Source organism: Pteropus alecto, unplaced genomic scaffold (genome assembly GCF_000325575.1).
Source record: "Pteropus alecto unplaced genomic scaffold, ASM32557v1 scaffold45, whole genome shotgun sequence".
Lineage (NCBI taxonomy): Eukaryota > Metazoa > Chordata > Mammalia > Chiroptera > Pteropodidae > Pteropus > Pteropus alecto.
The window spans coordinates 20,644,246-20,656,902 of record NW_006442491.1 but is presented as its reverse complement, the minus strand read 5'-3'; the positions used below and the strand labels follow the sequence as shown (position 1 = coordinate 20,656,902).

General features: G+C 34.5%; 1 long non-coding RNA gene across 1 annotated transcript in view; it reads right to left on the bottom strand.

Annotated features, from left to right (window-relative positions):
- LOC107196369 overlaps nucleotides 1-12,657 on the bottom strand; it is a 37,691-nt gene that overhangs the window by 23,746 nt on the left and 1,288 nt on the right. The window contains exon 2 of the long non-coding RNA XR_001517771.2: nucleotides 11,300-11,422. This is a non-coding gene — a long non-coding RNA (uncharacterized LOC107196369). The remainder of the gene's footprint in view (nucleotides 1-11,299; nucleotides 11,423-12,657) is intronic.

Below are 12,657 nucleotides of genomic sequence, written 5' to 3'. Positions count from 1 at the left end.
ATGTATGTAGTTTTCTATATTTACTTTATTTTATAATAAAAACCAACAAAAAACAACCAGAGATGATTGTACAACATAGTAAACATACTAAAACCACCAAAACATTCACTTTAAATGGTAAATTTTTGTTACATGAATTATATCTCAAAAAAAGTTTTTAAAAAGGAATAAAAATTAAAGATTTATTTTTAAAAAGCAACCACAGAGAAAAAAATCAGTTGATTGACAAAGAAATGACACACTACAACAGATTTCTCAAGAATAACAATGGAAGCTACAAGACGATGGAATATCTTCAAATGACAGTGAAAATAACTGTCAACTTAGAAAACTATACTCAGCTAAATTATCATACAAAAATGAGTAAAACAGATATTTTTAGACAAACAAAATGAAGAAAGTTTACACTAGCAGAACTTCTTTGAAGAAACTATCAAAGGATATACTTTATGAAAAAGGATAATGGATCTAGGAGTAAATGCAAGAAACGGTGAGCAGAAGTAGATGGCATTGCTGAAGTATCTGGATTCCACATTTAATTTATACAGAAGGTAAAGGCACACAAGAAACTCTTGTCACACTAAACTTCAGTAATGACACAAGGACATAACCCATAAAGGAAAAGATCAACAGACTTGAATACAGAAAAAAAATCTGTATAGAAAAATATACCTTAAACAGCACTAACATTTTTTAAATCTGGGGAGAATACTTGGAACACATACATAAGTAAATGGCTAATGCAATGATCTTTAAGGAGTTCTCTAAATCAATAAGAAAATTCAACCTTAAAATTGAAAGTTGGGCAAAGGATATGTACAGAAAATTTATGAATACAAATGACCAGTAAATTAAAAAAAAAATGCTGAACCTCATTGATGATAAAATAGATTCAAATTAAAATAATAATAAGACATAAGTTTTTTCCCCATCATATTGGCAAAATTTTAATAGATTAGTGATATCCACTGCTGGCAAATTTGTGGGGAAAGAGCCAGTCTCAAAGCTGTAGGTGTGGGTATAAGTTGATTCAAATGTTAGTGGGCATGTAAGCTGATTCGACTTTTGTGAAAGGTAGTTTGGCAATAACTAATCAAATTTTAAATGTCATACATTTTGACCCATCAATTCTGCTTCTTTATTTCAATGAAATAATCAGATAAGCCACAAAGACATATGAATATAAATATGGATGTTAACTGCATTGTTATTCACAATTTTGAAAAACTGGAAACAACTTAAATGTCCATTAAAAGAGGACTGATTAAATTACAGTATATCCACACAATGATATACAGAGTGGCCATGGTCTGGAAACACAGATTTAAAAAAATCAGATAGACACTCACCCACCTTGGTCAGTTCTTCTGGTGTACACCAAAAGAACAGGTTTATTCAGTGAAAACAAATCCACAATCAACTAAGAAAATACATTTAAATGCATGTGTAGAGACTGATGAAAATACTGTATTTATGTACCAGTTCTGCATAGTTCATTTCATTGAACTATATATTACTAGTGAAGGACAACACATTGAATATATCATGTACTGTAATGTCATATCAATACGTCAATTATCTATATTTGCTTATTTTTCCAGACTTTCTGGCCCCCTTTATTCTGTAATTTTAATAATAATAAGCTAGATCTGTTAGTACTGACATAAAAAGACAACAATATACTGAAAAAATTATAGAGTAGAATGCATCTTATGATGCCAGTTTTGTAAAAACATGTATATTTTTATACGCATAATAATTCTAGACAGCTTGCATTTTTTATTTTTGTATTGTTTCACTTTTATGAGCATTTATTTCCTTTATGCCATAAAAAATGATATAAATTTCCACTTTGAAAAACCTGAACAAGCAATGGCCAAAGCCATTTTGAGGTTGAATGAGAGTTTTTAATGCCCATAAACTGGCCAGTACTTTGTTCCAAACTGTCCCTGTGATGAATGCTGGGACTGAGGCAGGAGAAAGGAAAGAGGTATTAGTGAAAAATTTAGAAAGTGAAGATGAAGGACTCCAGCCTTGAGTCAGGGAAAAAGAAGAGAAAGCATAGAAAAAAAAATGCTCCTCTCTTTGTAAAATTGAGTAGTAGAGTCAGAATATAGGGAACTTAGATCTACGTTGAAGGAAGGGAAGGTTACCAGATCCCCCTTTTTTCACATTTCTCTCACCCGGAATTGTGCATAACCCCAGTGACGGATGCAGGAGATGCTACTAGTCCAAATTCTTCATCCTAACTTTAACTTTTAAGACCTAGACCAAAACCAATCAAGTAAACTGGTGAGAGGGATGAGTGAGCACAGTTTTGCTGCAGGGCCTATCCAGTGGTCATGTCAGCTATGGCTGTGTAGTTTTCAAGGTTCTCATCCTTCCTGATGGAAGGACCATGTGAATCTGAACAAAGGTCTGAGTAGTGGGCCACTCTTGGCCTTGCCCCTTCAATATTTTTATAAACAAATTAGAGAAAGGAATATAATCTATACCTACAAAATTAATGTATAATACAAAGATAAGAGATATAACTATAACAGTAACAGAACCAAACTGAAAAAAAATCTTCAAAGGCTGAATATGACAGTTATTATTAAAAAAACAAAGTCGACATATTTAAAGGAGGTACTATATCTAGCAACTGATCAGATCATATCTGGAAGATGATATTTAGTTAATCTCTTTGAAACCATTTTCTTATTTGTAAAATGTAGATAATTATAGTACCTATTTCACGGGGTTAAGATAAGAAAATAAGATAATGTGTTAAGGATCTTAGAAGAGTGTCCAAAAGGAAGCACACAATAAATATTAGCTATAATAACATAGCCTTAATTGAAAAATCATAGTGTTCTAAAATACATGAAATGGTTTATTTTATAAATTTAAGATCCACTATCTAGAAGGCATTTTTATCTTATTTTTATTTTCCTAAAATAAAATATCCAAAGGTGATCTGAAGTATTTTAAATTTCCAAAGGTAATCTGAAGTTCTAATATTCTAGGTATTCTTGAAAAAATTGAGACTCACTCTGTCTATACTTTGCAAGATCATAAAAACTCTTTATATCTCCCTCATCAAGTTTCAACTTTCCATGCTATAGTTTATTTGTTAGATGGGTCACAAATTCTTCTGTTAATACTCATAAAAACACATAGAAATAAGAATAGGAATTAAGCTTTCTAAATTTGCAGGGTACTCCAATGTTTGGGATAAAATCTTTTCTTTTTATAAAAATAAAAATTATTAAGAAAATCTTTTTTGAAAGAAAACAGACTTTTGTTTTTACTGTATTGTTTAGCTCCAACGTAAGCTTAAATTTAACAATGAAGATAGAATTTTCTTGAAGTACTTGGAACTTTCCGTCATTTTCAAACAGGGAATTACAGGAACATTTAATGACAAACATTCTCACAATATCTCTAGAAATATTGAATTTGGTGCCCTTTAGAAGCAGAGAACAGTAATAATAAGATATGTGGGAAATTTCAGAGGCAAAGATATAGTTGGTACTTTTAAAGTTCTTATAGTTTAATAGAGGAGACTGAATAATCCCTAATAAGTACACTGGAGCATATTTACTATTAGATGGATTTAACATGAAGCAATTCTTTTTAAATATTATTCACATTGGCTTCTGGAGTAAAGAGAAGAAATGAGAGGGCCAGAAACAATTATATAGCTAAGGTTACAGTCATAGAAAGGGCATTTAAATGTAAGTCTCTGAATTCTACATATAAGAGTCTCACAATATTAACCTTGATGATAACACTTTTTTTGAGATTCCGGAAGATCTATGACATTCATTTAATTAAATTCACAATTTAAAAAGTCAGCCAGTAAGCCTGATTAGGACTCAGAAGATAGCAACGCTCTAGCAATCCATCTTATTTCTCTCATTTTGGGGGAGAGGAGCATCTGTGACACCCCAAACTAATTGTGATATCTCAAAAAATGGCCTAAATAGTTAGGGTTTTATTCTTCTCAATTATCTGGGATTGTTATTTTCTTGTATTCCTCCAGGACTTCTCTTTAAAGTAAATTCATAATGTCATTTTATATCATAGGTCTGAATAGACCCAAGATTTTTTCCCTTTTTCCTTCTTTCTTTTCCTTCCCTCCTTCCCTCCCTCTTTCTCTCCCTCTCTCTCATATTTTAAATATTTATCAAGGTAATATATGTAAATACTTTAAAAGTCATGTGGCTAAAAAAAGTCATGTGGAACTACAAGGCTTCTAACAAAACATAGGAGTATATTTTCACACACACACACATGCCCACACACGCACACTCTTAATAACAACATAAAAAGCAGTGGCCTCTCCAAAGCCTGACACACCCTTCCAGACTCTTTTACTTGCTTCTTTTATTTTCGTATTTACTAACATTCTCCTAAATAATTTATACTGCTATTTCTTGATTTGTGAATTTTAAACAGTACCTGATAAAAGATAGAGATCTAACACCTTACACTTTCTCTCCCTTCCGCCTCCCAATAGTGTTATAGCATAACATTTGAAATTAAATCAATGTTTCATGTTAACTTATTAAGACTCTACAAGTATGGTTTACTTCTGGATCAATTAGTTATATTATGATTATCATTCCTTTCTAACTTCTTGTTCTCAGAATTAACAGTTGCCTCAGGTTTTTGCTTGCCAAATTTTCTTTACTATCTAATTCTTCTAGACTCTCCAACAGAAATGTGAAAATGCCTCAACTATTCACAATACTGTCAAACATGTCAGACACTCTATCGGTTTCACTGGAAATACTCCCCTGGGCACTACTTTCTTCAATCTGGACTATCTCTCCCTAGGTCTGCGTTATTCCTGTCATCTTGGGAATTCCTTTTGCCTTTTTCTTAGGTTGATTCTGTTTCCTAAAACCTTTATCTTTGTCTTGTTTCAGCAGAGCACATCCTCCAGTAGTGTCCCTGCTTAGGGCGGGGAGAGAGTAATAAATATTTGATCCGTGCATGCCTGAAGATATCTTTAATTGTCCTTCAAACTTGATTTCGATAACATGATTTAATATTGAATTTTTGGTTGAAAATAATTTTCTCTCAGAATTTTGAAAGCACTGTTTGTCTTTTAGTTATTAGTGTTAATGTTGAAAAATATGCTACTCTTATTATATACTTTTTTTTATTAGTAATCCATTCCACTTTCTCTGCTCCCTCCTCACCTCCCATCACCAAATTTTAAAATTTTCTCTTTATCCCTCGTGTTTTGAAATTTCATTATGATGTGCCATAGGGGTTTTGTTTTTTTAGCTTTTTTTTTTTTTTTTTTGGCTTATGTTTTTTGTTTTTTGTTTTTTTATGCTGGGCACTCAACAGGCTGTTAATCTGGAAACCCATGTCCTTCAGTTATCAGAGATCCTCTCATAGTTTCTGTGCTAAATTCCTTCCCTGCATTTCTTCTTTTTTTTAACTCTTATTAGTCTAATGTTAGGCTTTATGGATCCTCCCTCTAATTATCTTTTCTCTCTTATTTTACATTTCTTTTTATTCTATTTTCTGGGAGAGTTCCTCAATTTTATATATTAATATTTCTATGAATTATTTATTTTTAATTTCCCAGAGCTATTCTTTGTCTCTTTTTTAGGGTATCTTGTCTTTGTTTTATGGATGCACTATTTTATACTATCTCTCAGAGGGCACTTGTTTTTTAAAAGACAGTCTTTTGCTCTCTATATTGTTTCTGTTTCCTCTCAGTTCCTTTTTTCTTTTCCTTTCCTATTTGATGTTGTCTTTCTTGGCGAAGGTTTCTCTTATTCATATCTAAGAGTGAGCCACTATAAAGTTATTTGGAAGCTCTGCGTTAACAAGAAGAATTTGTCAGTTGGTGGGTTTCATTGCAGGATGATAAAGTGAGGACCTATTTGTTTTGTTAGGAGACCCTCAAGTATCAGTACCCATAGATTTTTCTTCTGGGATCATTCGATTTTAAGTTTCCCCAAATTAATGCTCCGCTATCCTGCCTGGAAAATATGTCTTGCTGACAGCAATGCTGGAGTGAAATAGAACAAGACAGCTGGGCAAGTTTCATCATTTAGTACGTAGTCATTCATCCGATCTCTGTTTTCAGTTTTTCAGTATGGTATCCTCCTACCTCAGCCTCCCCAGCTATAATCTTTAGCTATGCCTGGTATCTCTGACTGAAGCTTCTTTAGTTCAATTTTTTCACAGTATAAACCTCCAGGGTTCTGCTAAGGAGGTGGTGGGGTAGTAGCCTAATTGAGGAGGATGAGGAAGAGACCTGGTAGTTTAACTTCTTATATAGACTTTCAGCCTCACACATTTCTGCTGCTGTAGTATTTGCTCTTTCTAATTCCTGATGTTTTAGTGTTCTGCAATATGAATCTGCTTGCCTCTTCTTCGCATACGCCCTCTCAAGCATTTGAAATTCAGTTTTCTCAGGTTAACTTTCCATCTTCCAAAAATTTGGATATCCTTCATTTGCTATTGTCTTTCTTATTCCCCTTGTCCGTGTGAGCTGATAATTTAAAAAATATTAACTCGCCGTCATTTTGGGAATGAGAGAAATAGGGATGAACACGTGTTTAATCTGTCCATGTATAACAAGAATTGCAAGACTGTCAAGATGCTCATTTTTTTACTCCCATAAAAAAATGTCAGAACCAGAAAATTCAGAGATAAAATTCTGCTCCCATGAGGCTGATGTGGAAAAGCATGGGTCTGAGAATAGCATTCCCTATTTTCAAGTCCTGTTATTATCATCTGTTGGTTGGTGGATGTTAGGTAAGTTAATTTTTCTGATTGTTTTGTCATCTATCAAGTGGTGATAATCATCCCTATACAGCCTATCTTACTTGTAATGACCAAGAAAGATAATTGATCTAAACGTACAAATATACAGTAAATATATATAATTTATCATTGTTACCAATAGGCAAAGTCAAATATATTTTGAGAAGCAGTATAACAAAGTAGAAAGAGTATGAGCTTCAGAGTCACACAGATCTGGACTCGAATTCCATCTCTCTCATTCACTGTGTGATCTTGGGTAAGTGACTTAACCTCGCTGAGCTTCGTTTTCCCCATTTATAAAATGAGTATATTATTATTAACCTGACAAGGCTGTAGTGAAGGTTAAAAGAGATAATGCATGTAACACATCTGCTATAGGGTCTAACACTTAGTAGGTACCCAGCAAATGTTATTCCTTATTCCTCTAATTTGGGACCAGCTTTCTTATGCTCACATGAAAACCCTGAGCTTGTATTTCCTCAATTAATGCTAAACCACAATAGTAATTAGCATCTTAGGTCATCAACAGTCCTGTTTTTCCTGGGACTAAATTATAAGGTGAGCAGACTAAATTGAAAGGGGTCAGCATCCATATCCTTTGAAGTGGTAACTGAGGCATCTTTAGGGGTTGTTATAAAATAAGATGTAAAACTTGTAAGAAATATTAAAAGAGGTCAAGGGCATTGGAATACTGGAAAAATGATACTCAAAAAATTATCTTAAGAGTAATTGGTAGTTGTTGTTTTTTTTCTATTTGATCCTTACACAAACCCAGAAGCTGGGCAAGTTTTATTATCCTGTTTAAAGATGAAGAAACAAAGGCATGAGTAAAAAAGTGACTTGCTCAAGATTCATTAGTCATCAGGCTAAAACCAAGAACTCCATCCTTGGTCTTTTAACTCCCTGTTCAGTGCTCTTTTAAAAAAATTGTGGTTAAATACACATTCATCTATGAACAAACATGGGTTGCTTCTACCTCTTGGCTATTGGTAATAATGCTGCTATGAACATGCGTGTACAAATATCTCTTCAAGACCATGCTTTCAATTCTTTTGGATATATACCCGGAATTGGAATTGCTGAATCATATGATAATTCTATTTTTAACTTTTTGAGGAACCACCATACTGTTCTGAGGAACAGCCATATGTGGTAGCTGCACCATTTTACATTCTCACCAACAGTGCACAAGTGTTCTAATTTCTCCACATCCTTGCTAACACTTGTAATTTTATTTTTTCTAATAGTCACCCTAATGGTGTTATCTCACGGTGTTTTGTTTTGTTTTTTTTTTAAGTTTTAAAGTCTTCTATAGAGATGCCAAAACACTAAGTAACCCTGGGTAACATCACCAACAATGTGTAGCATTAAGATCCTACTAGATTTAAGATGCTGGAGGAGGCAACAATACACACAGACTCTTCCATCAAGGATTTTATAATCTAGCTGGAAAGAAAGAACATATGCATTTAAAAATAAATAACAATGTAAGATAGCGTATTCTAAATGATAAGTATTACATGAAGACAGAAAAGGGTAAAATTATAGTAGGCTAGGCTGATTAAAAAAGCCTTAAAGAGAAAATGGCACCTTAAATATTTTAGAAGGAAGAGTTTAAATTATCCAAAAGAAAAGAAAATTAATTTTCTTATTTCAGTTATTAAAGCATGCATTCTTTCAACAAACATTTATTGTGCTCCTAATAAATGCTAGACACTGTGCTAGGTGTTGGAGTTACTCAAGCACAAGAGAGAAAGATGAGCAAGGAGGAGTGACAATCCAAGGTGCCAAGTGTGTACACGGTATGCTGAATCACTTTCTAAGAGCCTGCTAATCTATCAAGAAGACTGTAATCACCTCCTTCTATAGTGAATCATAAAGGGAATTTGTAAAGCACATTGCTTTCTGGACTATAGTCACACTCAATTATTTCAAATGGAATATAGCTGGGAAGTTTCTCATTCACCCTTGGGAAGGAGGCTATGTTCAAGAAGCTAAGGCTGTTGCAAGTTAGTTATCAGCGCCTCATACCTATCACCCCATGTGGGTTCTTGCATTTACAAATATGTGCTACGCATTGGAGAAGCAAAGAAAGATAAGTAAGTCACAGATCCTGCCCTCCAGGATCTCAAAGATAGCTACAAGATATGATTTGGGTTGTAATTGAGTAATGAAAGAAAACAAGAAGGACTAGCTTTCTTCTCCCTAAGGAAATCATAGGCTTCTTTTAAAAAGTTAACACCTAAGCTGGATCTTAAAGGATGGGAGGAGTTCATCAGATGGGAAGAGAAGGGACTGACATTCCAGCCAGGGGAACAGCATGTTCAAGAGATATTAAGTGATTTAATGTAGCTAGAACTTACAATACATGATGGATAATAGTAAGACTAGGAAAGCTGCAGAGGTAGACTACAGATAGTTTTATTCTAAAAGTAACAGACAATTGATTTTTAGGCAGGGGAGCAGCATGATTAGATTTCTTTTCTTTAAGGAGACAGCAGGCTACATGGAGACTGAACTGGAGTTACAGAGAACCAAGAAGGTAACATCAGAGAAGGCGGTCAGGTGGTTAACCAAATAGGGTCTCAGGATCTCATATTCGGCCTGCAAGACCAGAAATCTGATTTTCCTAATGCATCTAGCATGGAAAGATACTTGAGGATTGACTCACAATAACCAAATTCATAAGAGAATGTGGTATAAAGTATAATTTTAATTTATTAATACACATTCATCAAACACTCATAAAGAATCTACTTTGTGCTAAGCATTGTTCTAGGTTCTAGAGACACAGCTGTGATTAACAATTTCCTGCCCTCAGAGTTACGTTCTAGCATGGATTATATTTTTCCAGTGACTGAAATATTTGTGTTTGTCGTCCAGAGTATTTCCTTCTCAGTGTAAAGGTACCAGGGAATTTAAGTTGGTAATCAAAACATTGTTTGGTGAACGATCAGAAAAAAAGAGAGATAGATAATTTTAAGGTTCATTTCATTTGGTCCCAGGTGAAGCCTAAGAAATTATCTATGCTTTGGAACAAGTATACCTGTGAATGACTAGCTTGGATTTATGACTGCTCAGTCCTGAACATTGCTGAATGAAAAAACATAGCCAATCCTGGCAGATTCCTCTCTTTCTGGGTTCCAAGAGAACGATTTTAATTCTAACACATTCTTTCAGGCATACATACTGGATTATAATTAATTTTAATTAACGTTAGCTTCAGTCATTTTTACCATATAATTAAATAAAGGCTCCAACTTTGACTACATCACTGAAAGCAATCATATTAAAATTTTGGACACTACTGGATTTTCACCCATTAATTCAACAAATAGTTACCAAATATTTGTACCAGGCACTCTGCTAGGTGCTGAGAACATCTGAATGAACAGGACAGATTTTGCACCTATCCTCAAGGAATTTATATACATTCTAGTAGTGAAGTGAGATTATGAAAATCACCAGTAAACAACTGACCAATAAATTGTGTTAAGTGTCATAAAGGAAAAGGGCCAGAGAAGAATGCTGCAGTATCCAAGAAAGATATAACAATCACTTGTACTAGACTAGTGGCAGTAGAGATAGAGAGAAATGATTGTATTTGAGGTTTATTTTGGACTTAAAATCAATAAGAATTGATAATGAATTGGATGAAGAAGGTGAGAAAAAGGAAAGAATCAAGTTAACTCTTGGGTTTCTGACTTAATCAACTGGGCAAAGAGCAGTGCCCTTAACTGAAATAAGAAAGGCTTGCAATAGGAAAATACCCAGACACAGGAACTTTGACATCTCTGTGAGACAAGCACATGTAGAAAAGTAGGCACTTGGATATGTAAGACTGAAACTCAGAGAAGAGGTTTGGGTTGGAAATATGGATTTGGGAATCATGGACATATTACAGTATTTAGAGATAGTATTTTCATTAGAGTATAGCCTGGCCAACTTGCTTAGAATTGGTGATTCTAAATCTCAGTGACATATTATCTCAGAAATCATTTCTATATGTAAGTAAAGAATGAAGAATTCATTCTTGCTAGTTTAGTTCTCAAAGGATAACTATTCAAGACTTCTTTGGGAGAGCTTCATATACCTTCTGTCTACCACATCAACTCAAAGATAAATTTAATTTCAGAGTTACTAGATGCTTTTCACTAATATCTCAGTGACTTTCTCTTTTCCTCCTCAAAGATAATTCTTAAAGGCCCCACGTAATGAGACACTCATAGATGAAAAGGTTTCAATTGATTTGGATTTCTATGTGGATTAGAATCTCGATCTTAATAATGTTTTCTGTAATTAAATATCACCTACAAGGATGTATAGGCTTATTTACCAAGTACAAAGAGTACTGAACTAAGAATCATGAGATATGGGTTCTAGTTCAAGTACTGTTGCTAGTTAATTTTAAGTCGCAGCCTCTATAGGCCTGCTATTTTATGGGTCAAGTGAAGAGACTATGGAATATTTTAGTGCCTATAGGTTAGAATATAATTAAGGATTATCATCATTAGCTTACTATTAGGCAGCTGGAGATCTGGAGTGATGCTGAGCATCAACAATGGCCCAAAGTGAAGATTCCAGTAGTCTGTTTCTGGATTTCTCACTATTTTTTGCCAACTTCATAACTTGCCTTCTGTATCTATGAAACAGAAAAATTATAATGATTTCTCTCACCGTTATGAGAAGAAATTAATGTCTATATATCTTGCAGAGATTCCTAGATGATAGAGGTTAGGAAAATACGAGTGATGATTTGTGTTGATGTTCTTATTAGTTTAGTCTAGTTAGGATCTACCTCTTGGAAAACTTGGAAAAGCTTAGCTACTATTGCTTTGTGACGTCTGCCAACTCCTCTGAGAATTTTGGCTTTCCTACTACATTGTGGGAAGCCTGAAATCTTTGAAGTCTCTTGCAAGTAGCCAGTTCAGGGAGATCATGCCTGGTATCATGCTAAAATGGAAAATAAAATCTTTTCACAGAAGTGGTCAAGACTATTTGTTAAGCATACCAGCATTTCTCAAACAGGGAGTGGAGGTAAAATGAGGCCTCATCCAGACTTTGTGTCTTTGTTAGTACGAACTAACTTTGTTAGCGTATACTGAGTAACTTAACAGTGATTTCCTATGAGCTCCTCTCTATCTCTATCACTTCTCTTGTCCGTTTTTTCCCACTTCATTTGTTTTCTCAGTCTTCATTTTCCTAGTCCAACAGCCTTTTCAAAAACTTAGGCCACATCGTTTCCTCTCTCTCCTCAAGGCCTCCCCACTCAAAGTGATTTAAGGACTGTCAATGCCCCAAATATTTACCTCTCAGAGACCCAAGAGGAGATAAATGGTATGTACTGGTGGCTCTCAACCAAGGGTGATTTGGTAATACTTGGAGACATTTTTGTGTTACACAGCTGGGGGAAGGGTGTCACTGGCATCTAGTGTATAGAGGCCAGGGATGCTGCTAAAAATTCTATAATGCACAGAACAGCTCTCAACAACAAAGAATTATCTGACTCAAAATGTCAACAGTGCTGCTGTTGAGAACCCCTGGTATGTACGGTAAGTAGCTAAAGATTACTGAGACAGTAGAGCCTCCTTAGGGATGCAGATATTCAAGGCGATAAAGTGGCAGCCACTGGCATCAGATTGTCCTAACTTGGATCCCCAGGTTCTCTGCTTTTGCTGGCTGTATGATTTTGGACTTATTCAAAGCTGTGAAAGCATAGTTTCCTCAACTGGAAAAAGGGGCTAATAAAGTATCATTCTCACTAAGCTGTAAATTCATTGGAGTTAGGATTCTAATCTTACCTGCCATGCTTAGATTAGGGACCAGTACCCAATGTGGAGTACTAACTATCTGTGGATTATCTCACGCAGTTGTTTT